Raw genomic sequence first — 8,592 nt, forward strand, 5'->3', positions numbered from 1 at the left:
TATGACAAATATGCTGCTTGGAAATGCATGAACCAGGACACAACTGGAAATTCTTCCAGCAATATATACCCATACTACCTCTGGCTCTGTAAAAGGTAACCTGGTTTTTCTTTCAACTTAAAAATATATTCCATATATGCAGCTATAGGATCATATAAACCAGATTCTATTTGCTGCCCCAACTCATTAACATATGCTCTTAGCTGGAGATTGTCACATCCTAGTTGTAAATCATAACATCCTTCAATCCAACCATCCAAGGGTAGCCTTATCTTTCCTTCTTTGGGAGGAGTGAGAGTTTTAAAGAACTGTTTTGGGTCTTGGAATTCAAGTGATTTAACTTGAACATCCAATAATTCAATTTTAGCTTCCAATATTTCAATCACTAAGCCAAGAAAAATATTTATTCTAAGGTGTGAGTTGGCTGGATTTCAAGCTAAGAAACAATGATGTTAAAAAAACTCTGATCAATCTGAAATTTTGCTATATCATCCCTTAAAATCAATAACATTTCACTAGATAATGGATTTGCTACATACACTGTCATCGGTGATTACTATCAACATTCTAAAAACTGGATTCTTTGGCAGTGAAGTCAAAGCTCAAGATCTTGAAAATTGGAGTCATCACGTAGATGATTTCAGCCTTCATATATGTCTGACTTTTGTCCACCATTAGCAATCAAATCTGCAACTTGAATGATCTTTCCTGGAGAAGATCTGTCTCCCCTTCCCCTGTATGGTCGCCACTATGTTAGTGCCTAAATCTACCTCAGGCTAAAGGAAGGTAGGTCTAGCGTAACATCAAACCACACTTAACCTGGTAGCTAGCCCTATCAGGTCGGGAGAGGGCTCTCTCCTTATCAATCTCAATTGAATATGGCAACTAGGGCTTGAGATGACTAAAATGAAATGCTAATTTTAGGCTAGGTATATTAGGTCAGAGGATTTTATTTGATTTTAATGGTTGGTTGCTGGATCAAATGAAGAAGGTAGCTTTGGGTCCAGGAAATCAACTAAGATTTGCAGGATGTTCTGTGGGGAGAGGTAGGTAGGTGTTTTGACACTTCGAAATGAGTGTGATGGTAAGTCTAAGACCAGTGAGGAGTTGGAGAGGGCATGCAAAGTTCATGAGTCCTCTTCAAACAGCAGGAAACATTAAAAACTAAATGTATCCTTAAGGTAGAGCACTGAATATCAATGGATTCCACCTATTTATCTTGATTCATTTATTTATGAAGAAATAAATAGATGCTGGCACATATACACATAAGAGAAACTAAATAACATAGGAAGAAACAATGCCAAGACACATTACCACAAGAATCCCACAAAATGCTGCAAAACCCTGGTTCATTTCCTTGCCAAACTACAGAAGTGATTTACAATGAAGCTCAAAGCATCCACAAGCGTCCAACCTTTACAAATGACTAAGAAAGTACATAATATAGGGAAAAAAATACCTATGCTAGCCATCAGGGGTCAAATCCATGAGTCAAGGATCTTTTTCAACAACATCTAAACTAGGAACTAGAAAATAGGCAGTGGAACAACTTGCCTCTAAAACTATGGAAACTGATTCATTCAACCTCAAACCACCTCTAACTGATGTATCTATCCCCTCAAGTCATTTTCCATCAAATTTACATAATATTACATCATTTACCATCACAAATTTACCAAGGAGAAGAGAAAAAGTCAATTGATAGTCAAACTGGGTGAAATTTTGAGTTTTAGGCAAAACTAGCGAAATTCATCCTATGCGCAACGCCATTGATCCGATGTGTAGCGCTTTTTCAAGGCAAATTTTGGAAGGCTTCCCGGAGTCCACATCATGTGTAGGATAGCTCATTTGAAAGCTTGGTGAGTATTCTTTCTTGAACAACTTGAATTTTTGAATTTGGATGCCATTTACCCCTCCAAAAATTGATTCTCCCAAGACTACTTCTTGTGTGGCAAAAAAGTGGTAGACAGGGCACTTTTTATGTTTTTTTTTGCCTTTTTGGAGACCTAGAATTTGTCCAAAATTCTCACCCACTTCTGAGCTTCCATATTTTTCCATGTTGATTCTAAAAATATAAGCTTTTTTGCAAATGGATGCCTCCAACAAAAGCGCAGTGCCACCTGCTGAAAAAACCTATTTTTACATTAAAAATTCAAAATTGACAAAAATTTCTCCAAATTTCTTGAAATTTGGCATGATTGACCCTTGTTAAGTTATTTGATGAGCCAATGATGTTCCAAATAAGATCTTTAGTTTATCTTGCTCTTTTTTTCTCCTCAAATCTCTTTTTAGCTTAGCCTTTAACCTCTTCACCCTTGTTTTGCAAATTTTGTTTTGGGTTAGGTAGTGATAGGCCATATGGCACAACATTTTCTTCTCTTTGTTGGCTTTCTCAAGCATCTTCTCAAGATGAATGTTTTCCCTCTCCAACCATGATCCTTGGTCATCCTCAATTTCTTGCTCAAGGAAGGTCATCTTGATCTTTCTTTTCTTTACCATTTGCCTATTTTCCCTAATCGTTTATAGTTCCATAATAGCTTGCTTCTCTATCAGTTGCTTGTTTTCCTGCTCAAGGAAGTTGATGATCCATTTGGCCCTGTCAAGATCAAGTGATAAGGCTTTCATTTCAGCCTCCTTCTCTTTGATAACCATGTCCTTGAGTCTTGAGCTTTGAGAGCCCAAATCAGTGACATCATTCTCAATCAAAACAAAATCCCTGTCTTGCCCTTCAGTAGGGCCCTCCTCATGCATCTTGCTAGGGTTCAAGAGAAAAACAATATAACAATCAAGAAATACACATTCAAACCATGTACACCATGATTATCTGGAAAACCCCAATTGAGGGAAAAACCAACCAACAATAGATCTATTATTGTCCTTGGCTAAAATATAGCCAAGCCGGCCAACAACCTGAGCTTTCACTGCTCAACCATGGCTACCTACAATGGAAAATACACAAGCCTTTTAAGGGCTTCAACTACATGTAATACCATGGGCTCAATACCATGAGTCACCAATATTAGGTGCCCAAAACCACAACCGTTAACCATAACTGTTGACATAACCTCAACTCCACCATAAGGTCAAGTTTATCTAACATCCCCCCTTTAAACTTGACTTTGGGTTTTCCTTAGCCAAATTTAGCCAAATATGCCAAGCGAGCCAGCCACCACTCATCTCCAAGCCCTACCTATTCAATCGTAGGATATTTGATAATCTCAAAAGCTGTCCTAGTTCAGCATGCTTCATCATACCACCACATGCATCCCCATATCACCCAAGTGGAAATTCAGACTTTACCAGTGATTTACTGGGGTACGCATGCCTTACCAGGTCTTACATTCATATACCCATTTACATGAAAATTTTCATTTTATTTTTATTTTGTTGCTATCTTGACCCACACACAACTTGAACAGTTGTAAGTTTAACCATGCATTTCACCCTGTAAGACTCCTATCCCACTATTTAACCCTTCTCTTGTAAGAGAATTTTTATTTAAAATTTCTTTTACTATTTTAGAATAGAAAATGATCTTCCCAAAGAGAGTGAGAACAATACCATTCAAATTCTTTTTATCACTTCAGAGTCTGATGAACTTGGGGGTAATCCACCTGTTCCTTCACAACAGGAAGAGAGTCCCCCAGTTCCTACTACTCAAGGGTTTAATTCAACCGTTTATTCGGTACCCCCTCCAAGTATTCTAGTCACTTCCTTTGATTGGAATCAACTAGCAAGTTCCCACCTTCCTTCTAATGTACCCTTCCAAATCATAATACAAGTTTACAAATTGATCGTGTCTGGAACTATCATAGATGAAGGGGCATCAGTGAGTATCCTTTCCTCAACTTCTTGGAAAGTGCCTGGTTTGCCATCGCTTATGCCTATCATACAGAATCTGTCAGGATTCAACAAAGGAACCAGTTGACCATTAGGGATCCTTCTTAAATTACCCATAATTTTGAGAAGGAAAACCGTTCACTTGAACGTGATGGTAGTCCAAGGACCGTTATATTACAATCTACTCCTTGGACGTGACTATATTTATAACATGGAAGCTATTGTTTCAACACTCTTTCGAGTGATGTGTTTCCCGCATGAAGGAAAAATTGTCACTATTGACCAGCTTTCATTCCCCAGTTCAAGCATAGCTCCAAGTCGATCATCATCCCTAAATGGTCCTTTTGCGTCGAGAATGTCTCTTCAACCTTCATTCAATCCACTTGATTGCCGGGAGTAGTCCGACGAATGTAACGAAGCTTAGGGGGCATGCACCCTTGTCTATTTTGAGACGAGCCCAGCTGAAAAGAAAATTTTCCTTGTAGGTTGTGTGATTGGAAGTGCAATCCCACACCATTCACCTTTGTCCACTATGTGGACGAATCCATGGAAGTGTTTTGTTACTATGTTTTCCAAGGAAGTGTTTTGTCTAACTACTGACAATAACCATCCTACTTAACCACAGTGATTTCCATATGGTTACTAAGAGACTCTCCTTTTCATCATGCTGGGGGCATGAAACTTTTTTTTTTCAATTTCATTTCCTAGCCTTTTAGCTTTTTAGCTTCTTAAATTCTTAGGTTAGGTGATTGGTCCAACACACCATTCACCTTTTTTTGCACTGCAAACAAAGAAAAGGAAGTTTTTTGTCTAAACGCTGATGAAACCATCCTACCTATCCTCAGTAAGTTCCTTAGATTTTTAGTTTTCTAGCTTTTTAGCATTGTTTTTTTCTAGTTTTTTTAGTTTTGCCATTTTTAGCATACATAAAAAGAAAAACTAAAAAAAAAAAACTGAGCATATGTTATCGCATGGTTCAAGCTCGTTAAAAAATAAACCTACCAATGAGCATAGTTCCCCACGGTTCAAGCTCGTTAAAAAATAAACCCACCTTCAGTAAATAACCTTTGTGATTGCCATGCTATCAACGTTTTGAGCCTTGGTTGTGTTCCTGCCATCACCTCCATCCTTTTGGTTGATCATACGCTTCCACTTGATTGTTTATCCTTTTGAGGAACAGTTGCGACGAGTGGTCCTATTAGCCAATCTCTTCACATCACCATGTTTTGAGAAGTTCCAAGCTTACTCGAAACTAGTTGCTACCCTAAACGCCACCTGTTCTTCAAAAAACGAGTCTCCTTTAAACTATTTTTAGACTCGTTAAATATGAAAAGATTGTCGAGCTATTGGCTTTTCCAGCTCATTAAATTAATTGAAATACCATCCCTCCTATATATTTTAATCTTTCTCAAACCTGAGGGATTATCTCATGAAAAAGTTCAAGCGCTTGTCATTTTCGGCTCGCTAAAGTGATCTAAAAGTCATCCCTTTTGTATTATTTTATCCTTTTTTGGACTTAAGGGGTTATGCTATGGAAAAGAACTATTGGAGTTTCCTTTTCATCCCTTTTCAAACTCTCTAAACATGAAAAGGACTGAGCTGTCTTTGTCATTAAACTTGTTAAAACAATAGCGACGAACTTGTCCACCTAGGCAAGAACGAGTTTCACTGTCACTAGACTCGCTAAAACGTAGCGACAGGTTTGCCTGAAGGGAAAATGATAGAACAAGCATATGTTATCCTCCTCAAGCTTGACAAAAATAAAGAGGTATTGGTCAGCAATGACTGGGGGAAAAAGGGAAGAAAACTTGAAGAATATTATGGTAGCAGGTTGCTCTTGAACATGACACTTTCACTCCGTCACCCTGATTGAGTCAGGTTGGGTTATTCCCTTCACCATTCATTTCACGATTGGTATTCCACACCATCCATCTGTTGGGGTTAATGCTACCAATCCATCTCAATGTCGCAGATATGTTCAAGAGAATTCATTCAGTTGAGAAGCCACCATCCAGTTAACGTCTCATCCACTGCAATACCTTCACCCTCCATTTTTCATGACCGCCATTCCTGAACCTTGTGTTGTCAAATCATTTGCTTCGTTTCGTGTCGTAAATGTGGGATACATTAATGCCCTCCTACGACGGGTCACTTCTTTTCGACATCAACTCATTATCCAAGAAGTTGACCTAGAAACAACCCTTTCAGTACTTTGAAGCTTGCATGCCTCAATGGCAAGTTTCTCACTTCCGGCGACAAGTTGACATCACTGGCCTTCGACTGAAAGATTTTGCGTGGTGTTCGACATCAGATCATATATTCACACCACATGACTTGTACTGTTGTACCTTGAGGGTCATCATCATTATCGATGATTCCTCTCACGTCTGTTAACAACTCACACTATTGGCTGGTAATGAGGTGATGTCTTTCCATGTTCGACCTCAGAACATATCTTCACATGGATCGACTTGTACTTTGAGTGAAGATTGAACGAGATTGAAGACCCCGGATCTAGTTTGATCCATCCGGGCTGCAATATATTCAGGAATATAAATGCACACAGAAGTTGCACAGACGGTCATCTGTACTAGGGGTGATGATTCTACATTTGAGGAATCACCAGTCTACATATGTAGGCAACTATCTTTTCTATGTACATGAAATGAATTTATAAAGTTGAGCATGGGAATGCCTGCCTCAACTAGATCATGAAAATTATATGATGATGATGTATTGTATTGTATCTTATATAGGTCACCTTCCAGTTTCGAAAACCTCGAATCCTCATGATAAATCATTTCACCCAACATCAAAGATTTACGACTTCATGCTTTAGGGGAAAACTGTTATAGACATATTTGGGAACTGCAAACCCAATCTTATATGTCGATAAACTAAGGGCTCTTTAACCCCTAAAAGTGTTGTTTCATACCCTAAAGGATCATGGTCAACTGATTACGCCATTCCCTAAAAGTTCCACCTGAAAAACTATTCAAAACTGGCAAAATCAGGACCATACTCATTGCTCCACTATCAGGGTTTGATGCATACTGATTGCTACACTAGCCAGGTGCGATGCATACTAATGAGGCCCTCTGTAGGGTGTGATGAGCAAGGATGGACAAATGTCCAAGGCATTTTGCTAAGTGGATGCTCATGGAATCTTCTAGAAACTTCTCTTATGACACTTGCCTCTCTGAATTCACCCAGGGATGAGTAAGAGATCCAAGAAATCTCCAAGTGGAACCAAGAACAACAAGTGGAATGAAACTAATCAAAAACCCAGAGATGACTCACACCCTTGCACACATCTATAAATGGATCCCTCATCTAAGAGAACTGGAAGCTGGAATTTTGTAATTTGCAAGGAAGTGCTGATAATTTGTGGTTGAGAAAGAGTATTGTATTGTTGGTGTGATCTTGCTTTTCATGAGCTGAAGAGGGCTTTGATGTTGGGAGAATGATGTTGGACTAGACAGTTGGGTTGTAATTCTCCCTTCTTATTTAATAAAGTTCTTTGAGTTTTCCTCCATCCAGTCATGTATTTGTGAATGCCATTGTATGTTCATTGTATTTCTAATTCTACAATGCTTATGATATAATAGATCAAGATGCTTTGATGGTGTATTATTACTTTGTTTATACAGATAGTCTCTGAGTGGGATAAGTAAGAGAGGATTTGCAAGCTCGGTCAAGGGGGAGAGAGATCAAGCAAGGAGTCAAGTGAAAGATCCATCTTGGTTCCTTTGCCTCTCTCTTATCTATCATACATAGAATAAATCCCATATTTCTTTGATTGTTTCTTTCTAGGATAGTTGTCAATCCTAGAGGGCTAGTCGGTCGAAAAGACACTAGCTTTCCCAGAAACATTCCTCTTACAACACAACATATAATATTGATGTGTGCTCCCCCTTAAAACATTTTGGAAACATTTTCCTTACTCCTACAATGATTTTTTATTATTCATTCTCGTTGCCTGCATCTAACTTATTTGGCCTCCCTTGAGGCTAGTCTCTTCCTTCAATGAGGACAAACAAAGGATCTACTCCCCCTCAGCACATTTTCCTCCTTTTTCTTTCAAATCTTCAATGGAAAAGTCTTGATAGAGGCATTCCTTCCAGCTTTTCATTTACCCTTGTTTGGGATTTTATCTTGGCTACGCAAGGCTAGAAAACACTTCTCCTTGCTTTCTTCTTTATTTCTCCATATCTTCTTGCTGCCTATTTGCTTGATCTGCAATCGATAAATAACATGGCTGATGTTGCTCTTGATTGCATGCAACTTTTTCCTATTGCAATTAATGATCTTAGAGAAGTGTGCTATAGGAATAGGAGGATCATGTATTTTAAATCTTCTCTAATTTTCTTTGAGGGAAGTATTATACATATGTTGAATCCTTTCACCTCCTTCCAACATGCTGCCTCTATGCAGAGCACTGGAGACAAACTCATTTTCTTCTACCCTATTATTTCGTTTCATATTCAAAGGACAAGTTGCTTCTTTTTTATGCATGTTCTATGAAGAATACTATGCGTTCTTATTTATGTATCTTGCTTCCTTGTGCCCAAAAATGCCACAATTATAGCATTTGAAATGGTAAAGGAATGGGATATAAAGATTGCTATGGCTAGCAACATTATTGACAAAGCCACTACTATTTCATGTATGCTTATTCCTAGGAATATTATGCCTTCTTGAATTGTTGATATCCAACACATTTTGTTTCCTTGTATACCATCTATAATC

The sequence above is a fragment of the Pinus tabuliformis genome, chromosome 2_1 (assembly GCF_031772625.1).
Source record: "Pinus tabuliformis cultivar Carrire ecotype Pingquan chromosome 2_1, CPIR1, whole genome shotgun sequence".
Lineage (NCBI taxonomy): Eukaryota > Viridiplantae > Streptophyta > Pinopsida > Pinales > Pinaceae > Pinus > Pinus tabuliformis.